This window comes from Gossypium arboreum, unplaced genomic scaffold (assembly GCF_025698485.1).
Source record: "Gossypium arboreum isolate Shixiya-1 unplaced genomic scaffold, ASM2569848v2 Contig00272, whole genome shotgun sequence".
NCBI classification, from domain to species: Eukaryota; Viridiplantae; Streptophyta; class Magnoliopsida; order Malvales; family Malvaceae; genus Gossypium; species Gossypium arboreum.
Window position 1 is genome coordinate 17,501 of NW_026440388.1, and position 10,000 is coordinate 27,500.

General features: G+C 32.0%; 3 non-coding genes and 1 pseudogene across 3 annotated transcripts; 2 read left to right on the top strand and 2 right to left on the bottom strand.

Annotated features, from left to right (window-relative positions):
• The window catches only part of LOC128288752 (photosystem I P700 chlorophyll a apoprotein A1-like), a 14,139-nt pseudogene that overhangs the window by 3,965 nt on the left and 174 nt on the right, over positions 1-10,000 (bottom strand).
• On the top strand, positions 1,466-1,552 carry TRNAS-GGA (transfer RNA serine (anticodon GGA)). Its single transcript has one exon. It is a non-coding gene; the product is annotated as a tRNA-Ser (tRNA).
• Positions 2,983-3,055, bottom strand: TRNAT-UGU (transfer RNA threonine (anticodon UGU)). The gene has a single exon. It is a non-coding gene; the product is annotated as a tRNA-Thr (tRNA).
• On the top strand, positions 5,415-5,487 carry TRNAF-GAA (transfer RNA phenylalanine (anticodon GAA)). The gene has a single exon. It is a non-coding gene; the product is annotated as a tRNA-Phe (tRNA).

A 10,000-nucleotide genomic window follows, 5' to 3' on the forward strand; every position in this document is an offset into this window, starting at 1 on the left:
ATTTGCTCTTTCTTTCCTTTTTTATTTCTATAGTGGAGATAGTCGCACGTAATGACAGATCACAGCCATATTATTAAAAGCTTGTGGTAAGAACGGGTTTCGTTCTAGTGCTCGAAAATAATATTCTAAAGCTTTTGTATGCTCTCCATTACTTGTGTGGATAAGGCCTATGTTATATAGTATATAACTTCGATCATAGGGATCAATTTCTAGTCGCATAGCTTCATAATAATTCTGTAAGGCCTCCGCATAATTTCCTTCGGATTGAGCCGACATCCGTTACGGTCGTCATTCGATTCAAAGAATTCTCCGTTCCAAAACCGTACATGAGATTTTCACCTCATACGGCTCCTCCTTTATGTGCATAATGAGAATAATCCATGGAATTAAAAAAGGTCGAAATATTGTCATTATGAACTGAGCAGGGCTAATGTTTTTACAAGAAATCTCTAGCCAACCCTCTTGCAAAAGATCTTTTCTTACCATCAAGCGTGTTCGTACTAGATAAAAAGTAAACTCAACAATTTCTTTGTTCTCAACGCTCCTTAATTTCCAGGAATTAGTCACTTCAACAATCTTCGATGGTTATATGGGTATCCAAAGTACGAACAAGATGGATGTTTGTTGTCCCAACCATTTCTCTTAGTTCCGATCCCGATAAAGAAAGGGAATCATTAATAACAAAGTTTTCGTGTTGTTGATTCCTAGGCGTAGTCTTCTTCCTCTATGCCGCCTATTGGTACTAGTGTAGTAGGGTTGACCCACAATACAGACCCATAGGTGTAACCTTTCGCTCAATACTCGAATCAACAATTGAAGCATCTGAGGTTGCATTAATCGGGGATACACGACAGAAGGAATTGCTTTATTTATAAACTTCACCTTCAACAAGCGTAGATTTCTTTTTTGTTTTCAATAGCCTTTTTTCTATTCTGAATAATGTGTCTTTTTCCTAAGACTGAGAGTGGTAAAGTAAATAAAAAAGTAAATAATAAATAAAGAATAAAGAGAATAAAGTAAAATATATATATAATAATAATCAAATCGCACCATCTCTGTAATAAGTAAATGCCTCTTTTTCTCCTGAAGTTGTCGGAATTATTCGTAATAAGATATTGGCTACAATTGAAAAGGTCTTATCAATAAAATTTCCATTTATCTGCGATCTAGGCATAGGTAGCAATCCATTCTATAACTCTTTTCATTACCCCTCGTGAGAAAATAAAATGATCTCACAAACAAAGGAAGTGTACAGTACGAAATAACATAAAAGTAGACCCATTCCATTTTTTAAAAATTCTTCGAGCCCGGAGGCTAAAGAAAAAGTGATAAAAAAAAAGTGATGAAAAGTTTTCTATTTTTATAGCAAGTTTCCTAGTTAGAATTGATATTGTTCGTACCTATCGAACAATCTAATATAAATAACTCGCTATTCGCTCAGGGTATCAGCCATAATAATTATGTAGGAGAGATGGCCGAGTGGTTCAAGGCGTAGCATTGGAACTGCTATGTAGACTCTTGTTTACCGAGGGTTCGAATCCCTCTCTTTCCGCACCTTCACCTAATTCGCCAATGTAACTGACTACAATGTATCAAATAAGAACATATACTAAAGAATTAGACCCTTCTTTAGTTCTCTATTCCCAATTCCTTTTTAATATGGAATACGTAAAATAGCATACAGGGGATGAAAATCTCCTTACGTATCTATCATACATGAATAGGAGAAAAATCTCCGAATCAAACCCATTCCCCTGTCTTCCTTTACTTAACCTTAACTCAGGTGAAAAGGGGGCAGAACCCTTGTTTTGTTATTTTAGTTAGGTTTAAGTCTGACGAGAATAATATTCTACGACAAGCAATTCATTTATTTTCAAACCAACCCATTTCCTATCTATTATTTGATTGACTAATCCTTTATATTGTAATGTGTGAAAGGTCAAATGTTTTGGTAATTCCTCATTGGTGGATGAATCAAGATAATTTTGAATCAGAGTTCTAGATTTTTGTTCATCCCTCGCTGAAATAATATCTCGGGGTTTGCAGCGATAACTTGGTATATCTACTGTACGCCCATTAACTAAAATATGTCTATGGTTAACTAATTGACGGGCTTGAGGAATAGTCGAAGCCATACCCAATCGAAAAGGATGTTATCAACCGCATTTCAAGTAATTGTAGTAAAACCTGACCTGTTGACCCTTTGGCTTTTCTGGCAATACGAACGTATTTAAGTAATTGTCGTTCTGTAAGGCCATAATGAAAACGCAATTTTTGGTTTTCTTCTAAACGAATACGGTATTGAGATTTTTTACCGGGGCGCGATTGGTTTCTAAGATCGCTTCCGGCTCTAGGCCTTTTACTAGTTAGTCCCGGTAAAGCCCCCAGACGGCGTATTTTTTTGAAACGAGGCCCTCGGTAACGTGACATAAGGACTCCTTATTAATTTGAATTTTATTGAAATTTCATAAACCGAAATTAAAACTGAACTAAATGAAGCGAAATCGACTGAAGGATTGTACTACAAATATTAATGAGATGAATTGGATCAATATCCATACTTTACTTTTTTGTTTTTTTGTATTGTATATAATGTATACAAAAAATAGAAATAAATATATATATAATATATAAAAATAATATTAATATATAAATATAAAAATATATAAAATATTTAGATATAAAATATTTAGAATATATATAATAAAATAGATATAATATATAAATAAATTGAATATAATATTAAATAGATAAATAAATTAAACCAAAAGAGTTTCCCTTTTTTTCTTGATTTATTCTGCAAAGATCTAACTCCTCAAATTGATCCCTAATTGGAAGTTTCGACGAGATAATAAACAGATTGTTGACCTTTGGAAAGAATTGGAAAGAAAAGGGGAAAAAGCTTTTTCACTGTTTGTTCTTTGATTTCAAAAAAAACATTCTAAATTATGTAAAAAAGGCAAAAAGCAAACAAATAGGGAAAGCCGGCTATCGGAATCGAACCGATGACCATCGCATTACAAATGCGATGCTCTAACCTCTGAGCTAAGCGGGCTCAAATAATAGAAATTTGGTATCCATAGGGATTCAGCAAACTATTAGATCTTATCTATTAACTATCTATTAGTTATTCATAATTAATATGAATTATTAATATGAATTAGAGACTCGAATTTAGAAAAACTAGAATTTTTTCTAATTTTTAATGCCATACTTAATATAAACTTAATATAAATATAACATATTTAATATAATAATGGTAGATTCAATCTAATATTCAAGCTAATGTTGATAGAATCTAATAATTCGATTTAAATTAAAATTTTATATATATATTTATTATTTATCTATATATTTTATATATTTAATATATTTAATATCTTTTTTATATCTTAGTTATATTTCTTTTATATTAATATAGTAATATTACTAATATTACTGACTCCATTTTATTTTCTAGTTTATTTTATATTTTAGTATATTTTACATCTAAATTATATAGAAATAGAAAATTTTTATATAATTTCATTTAATCGATCGATTTAATAGATTTAATCTAGATTAAATTTATTTCTATTTAGTTTAGAGTTCTAAATAGAGATAATTAGAGTCAAAATCTTTTTATGCAGTTATATATTTTATGATTATATAAATGAAACGTTATAAGTCTAGATAATTAGAATGAAACTCTTTTAGACTCAAAAATTTGAATTATCTTCGAATTCGAAATAGAAATGAATGGAATAATTAGTTCTAGTTATTAAATAGAAATAATTAGTTCTAGCTATTATACTATAAAAAAATAATTAATTTCATTTTCATTTTAATAATGAATAAATTCAATTTTCATTTTATTTTTTAGTTATTATGGTTATATAGGATAGTCTAATAATAAGAATAAAAATGAAATTAAAGAAAAAAGATGCAACCCATAGAAATGAAATCCAGATCATAATGAGAGACTCCTTTCTTTTGTTTTCATTCATAAAGACAGAAGCTAAGACGAAAAAAGAATCGACCCTTCAGTATTCCACCAAATTGCCTGAGAAAACTGAGAGTAAGAGGACATATATATGTTATGAAATACCCATCTATATTGAATTGCGAATACAGAAATGATAAAATATTTTGGACCAAATAAAAATTAATATGGGTCTCCGATAGAGACGAAAACGGATAAACAAACAAGAAAATAGGTAAAGACCCTTCGATATAAGAATCTGTATCTATATCTACTAAATTCAACGGTTTCGCATAAAAAGCAAATAAATAAACGAAAGAAAATAAACAAATGAAAGAAGGGAAAGGAGGAGAAAGGGGAAGGAGGGCATCCTAATGAGATCCTAATCTCAAGACACAAAAGGGATATGGCGAAATTGGTAGACGCTACGGACTTAATTGGATTGAGCCTTGGTATGAAACCTACTAAGTGATAACTTTCAAATTCAGAGAAACCCTGGAATGAAAATGGGCAATCCTGAGCCAAATCCTATTATTTTATTATTTTACGAAAATAAACATGAACAAAGGTTCAGCAAGCGAGAATAAGAAAAAAAGGAAAGGATAGGTGCAGAGACTCAATGGAAGCTATTCTAACAAATGGGGTTGACTGTTGGTAAAGGAATCCTTATATCGAATATCGAAACTCTAGAAAGGATGCAAGATATACCTATTTTTTTTATAGGTATACTAATGAAAAACTATCTCAAAAAAGACGAACCGAACCCGTATTTTTTTTATTTCTATTATATGCAATATCAATTTATATTTATATGAAAATATGAAAAATAAAAAGAATTGTTGTGAATCGATTCCAAGTTGAAGAAAGAATCGAATAGAATAGTCATTAATCAAATCATTCACTCCATAGTCTGATAAATCTTTTGAAAAACTGATTAATCGGACGAGAATAAAAATAAGTCCCGTTCTACATGTCAATATCAATACCGACAACAATGAAATTTATAGTAAGAGGAAAATCCGTCGACTTTAAAAATCGTGAGGTTCAAGTCCCTCTATCCCCAACCCCAAAAAGCCCGTTTGCTGTCTATTTATTTTATCCTACCCTTTTTGTTAGTGGTTCAAAGTTCCTCATGTTTCTCATTCATCCTATTCTTTGCCGTTTTACAAGCGTATCCTAGCATAGCAAATTTTGTTCTCTTATCACAAGTCTTGTGATATAGTGTGATGTGATATATATATGATATACGTAGAAATCTCTTGAGCAAGGAATACCTATTTGAATGATTCATAATACATATGATTACTCATATGAAATTTACAAAGTCTTCCTTTTGAAGATCCAAGAAATTCCTGTTCGAGACTTTTAATTTAATACTTTTCGTTTTTTGTTTTCATTTTAATTGACATAGACCCAAGTCATCTAGTATTATGAGGATAATGCGTCGGTAATGGTCAGGATAGCTCAGTTGGTAGAGCAGAGGACTGAAAATCCTCGTGTCACCAGTTCAAATCTGGTTCCTGGCATATGATTAATTTGTATGAGTATCTACTCTACAAATTAATTGATATGGATCGACATAATACATACTTATCTAGCTAGGTATCTGAGAGTAAACCCTCTCTTTATTTATTTTATTTTGTATTTTTTCTCTTTTAAAATGAGCAAAGAGTCTATTCTAATGTGTCTATTATAATGTAGTAAAGACAAAATTTGCTTATCTTTCCTCTTCTTTTTATTTGTTCACACTGCGGCTTCTCACATTCAAAAGAATGGTAATACTTCATACATATTTAATTAAAAGATTAAAATAAAAATAGTTGGTTGAAAGGCCCAACAAAAGTCAGGTCTAGAGGAGTTCAAGGATAGAAATAACCAAGACTCATCTCAGCTACAGTACAAATAAAGCCGATCCCTTTCATTTATTTCTTTGTATTCTCTTTCATATTCCATTTCTTCATTCCCTTCTATGCGACTCTCTAGAGTTCATCTAAGTGATGTGCGCGATACAAAGTTCACGGTACAGAACCCTTGTTGTTCATCCTATTGTCTCAGCTCGTCCGAAATAAAATAAATATAAATAAAAAGTCTCTTCAAAATCGAGAATCTCAATGATGTATTGTCTTTTATTTCTTTTTATTTATTAGCCTATCCATAAGAATACGAATGAAACCTCAATTCCTCTGTTTGAGCTAGAAGAGAATGTACAAATATTCCTTGAATATTCGAAGTTGTAATTAGTTTCTTATCATTCAATGAGCGTCTTGTATTTCATAAAAATTGGGGCAATGTAATCCTTACGTAAAGGCCACCTATCCAACTTTCGGGCATTAAGATACGTTTCAGTCGTGGATGATTTTCATAAGAGATTCCCAACATGTCATAAGATTCTCGTTCTTGAAAATCGAACTTTTCAAACCAGAAAACAGACGGAATTCTAGGGTTACTCCTTGGAGCAAATACTTTTATACATACCTCTTCCGGTTGATCTACACCATACTCTATTCTCGTAAGATGATACACACTGGCTAACAGTCCGCCTGGTGCTACATCATAGGCACATTAGGAACGTAGATAATTGTAACCATATACATATAAAATAACAGCAATGGAATGCCAATCCTCAGGCTTTATTTGTAAAGTCTCTATTCCTTGGTAATCGAAGCCCAAAGATCTATGAACTAGCCCGTGTTTGACTAGCCAAACAGACAAACGACCCTGCATCTTTTATCTCTCCGCACTTTTCTTTTTATTTGTCATTTTTATAAGATAAGTATTTCGCATTTATGATGAAATCAATTTATGAAGATTAATTCGTTGTCTGTTTCTGTAAAAAAAATCCTACCTAATTTACTAATTCGTGGGAAGATAGTGAACCCTTGTAGTTGAAAAATGTTTCAGGAGGAATCTCTGAAGTAGATGGTGGTTGATAGAGCAATCCTTGATTATAATTTCCAGTACGAGTACTGCGTACAAGACAAAACTTGTGATTGGTAGTAAAACACCGATCCCCCTGTTGAGATCTAATTCGATCTTCATAGATTTCGCGAGATATTTTCTTACGAAGTTTTGTTATAGCATCTATAACTGCCTCGGGTTTAGGGGGACAGCCCGGCAAATAGACATCCACGGGAATTAGCTTATCGACCCCCCGAACAGTACTATAAGAATCAGTACTGAACATCCCTCCTGTAATTGTACACGCCCATAGCAATAACATATTTAGGTTCGGGCATTTGTTCATATAATCTCACTAAAGAGGCGCCATTTTCATTGTTACTGTTCAGCTGTTAAAATTAGGTCTGCCTGTCTAGGACTCGATCTTGGTACCAGCCCATAACGATCAAAGTCGAAGCGTGAGCCTATTAATGAAACAAATTCAATAAAGCAACAACTGGTACCATAAAGAAGCGGCCATAAACTGGAGAGTCTTGACCAATTTGAAAGATCATTTAATGTAGTTGAAATAACTGAATTTTGGGTTGTTCGATCAAGTAAAGGAAATTCGATGGAATTCATACTCAATGTTATTATTATTTTGACTTTTTCTTTCTTTTTATTATCTGAATATTCAGGAACTAAGACCATTCAATGCTCCTTTTCGCCATGCATAAACTGAACCAACAATTAGGATAAGCACGAAAATGAAAGCTTCTATGAATACAGGTACCCCAATACATCGAAACTCATTGCCCATGGATAAAGAAAAACCGTTTCAACATCAAAAACAACAAAACTAGAGCAAACATATAATAACGGATTCGAAATTGTAACCAAGCATCGCCCATTGGTTCTATACCCGATTCATAACTAGAAAGTTTTCTGGACCCTTTCTAATCAGGGCTAAAACTCCAGAAATTAGAAATGCCAAAATAGGAATAGCACTTGATATTATTAGAAATGCCCAGAAAATATCATATTCGTAAAGCAGAAACATAGACGAACTCCTATGAATGTGAAAAATAGATCGGATTAGTCGCTTCGACCTGGAATTCATTGTCAAGTCATCCGCAACTGTTTGTTTAGTCAAAACAACAATTCAGTTTGATCGAATCGTCCAGTTTCGTTTGTTTGCGGTGTTTCCATGTTGCGTTTTAAGATTTATTGATTGGAATTAATCCTATTTTATTTACATTCCACTTATTTCGATTTCATTTCGATATAGTACTAATTTGTATAATACTAGTATAAATATATATTTATACTATATATAGTATAATACTATACAAATCCAAAACAAGTAATACTTTTTCGTTTTCACTTCATTTCGGATTTTCTAAATAAAGGAATTCTAATATCTAACTAATATCTAATATTTATTAGAATTTTAGAAATAAAAAAACTTTTAATTCGAAATTCTATTTATTCTAAATATAAATTCGAAATTATAGATTTAGAATAAATAGAAATTTTTTATTTTATATCTATTTATATAGAATCAATCAAAAATCAATCTACCCGCGAGGATTAATTAAGAAAATGGGGTTTTGTTTATTTTATTCTTATCCAAGAAAAAAAAAGAGCGATTGGATCCGTTGAAATGCGCTTTTGTTTTCAGGGTTATACTCTGAGTGATCTCCCTGTGAGCGAGCTTATGGGAATGATTTTAACCAAGCAACTGGAAGCGACCAGTTCCAATCAACAAAGAATACAATAATTAGGAAAAAAACTAGATTTTTATTTTTAGTTGTATTTGGATATTCTTTATTTTATTGTTTTAGTTTGCTTTAGTTTTAAGAATATTATTTTCATTTTCTTAATTTAATAAATTTAATGAATATTTAAAATTAATAAAATAGAAAATTCGAAAATATAGGGCTATACGGACTCGAACCGTAGACCTTCTCAGTAAAACAGATCGAACTGATTATTATCAAAATGATTCGGCCTATTTCAAAGACCCAACATGCATTTTTTTTTTGCATTGGGCTCTTTCATTAACTGATAGAAATATCAGTTAGTCTACCGTATATATATTTTTTTCTAACAGAAAAAAAAAGACAGTTCCGTGTGCTCTGATTCATTGTGCTCTGATTCATTACTGATACAGGAGCACTTCCAAAATGTTTCAAAGAGGGAAGGGTTATCTTGACGTAGGTCTGCTTCTGGCCTAGATCAACCTAAGTTAAATGGAGTCTCTACCATCCTGATTAAAAAATCAAACATGAAACTTCATACACCTTAAGATTCATAGGACGAAAAGAGCATTTTTGAGGTCCTTATACTCATTATGCCTAGCATTGAATAGACCGGGTATTCACCTATCAATATCTCAAATCAATGATGGGTTCGATTCGGATCTTGCCTAAACGGCACCCGAATCGGACCGAACCATTAATCAGGCTATTGTTCTCTTGTTTTGTTCCTTCAAAGTAATGGAGTAAGACATCGATTTCTCAAAAGATCAATTCTTTTGATTGCATGATAGACTTCCCTGAAAACATTGGCGCACGTGTAAACGAGGTGCTCTACCAACTGAGCTATAGCCCTTGTGTTTGTGATACATATTTTATCATATTATGTAGATAATTTCTTGTCAAGATGAATATTACATGATCAACATCATAATCATACCCTTTTGGTCGGTTTGATTGGTATTGCTTAGAAGTAATATTGGATTTATAATCCATCGATGTAATAGGTCCTTTTCTTTCTCTTTATGATTCCTTATGATAATAAATGACCTACTTAACTCAGTGGTTAGAGTATTGCTTTCATACGGCGGGAGTCATTGGTTCAAATCAATAGTAGGTAGAACTTATTAGATACCATCGATCCCGGTGTCTAATAAGTTTTCTACCCACCTTCTTTTATTGATTTTCTATCTTTTCATCCTATTCTATTTCCGTTTCAATTTTCAAATTTTCGTTAGATCAAAATCTGATTTCACTTTTGATTGTATTTGATTCTATTTAATCAGCAGAATCAAAATGGGATGTATAAACGAAAGTTCTGTTTCTACGGAAATTCTTTCGATTAACCAACTCGTTACGAAATCGCGTTGATAGCCTCGACTCGTGTCCTAGCCCGTCTGAGAGC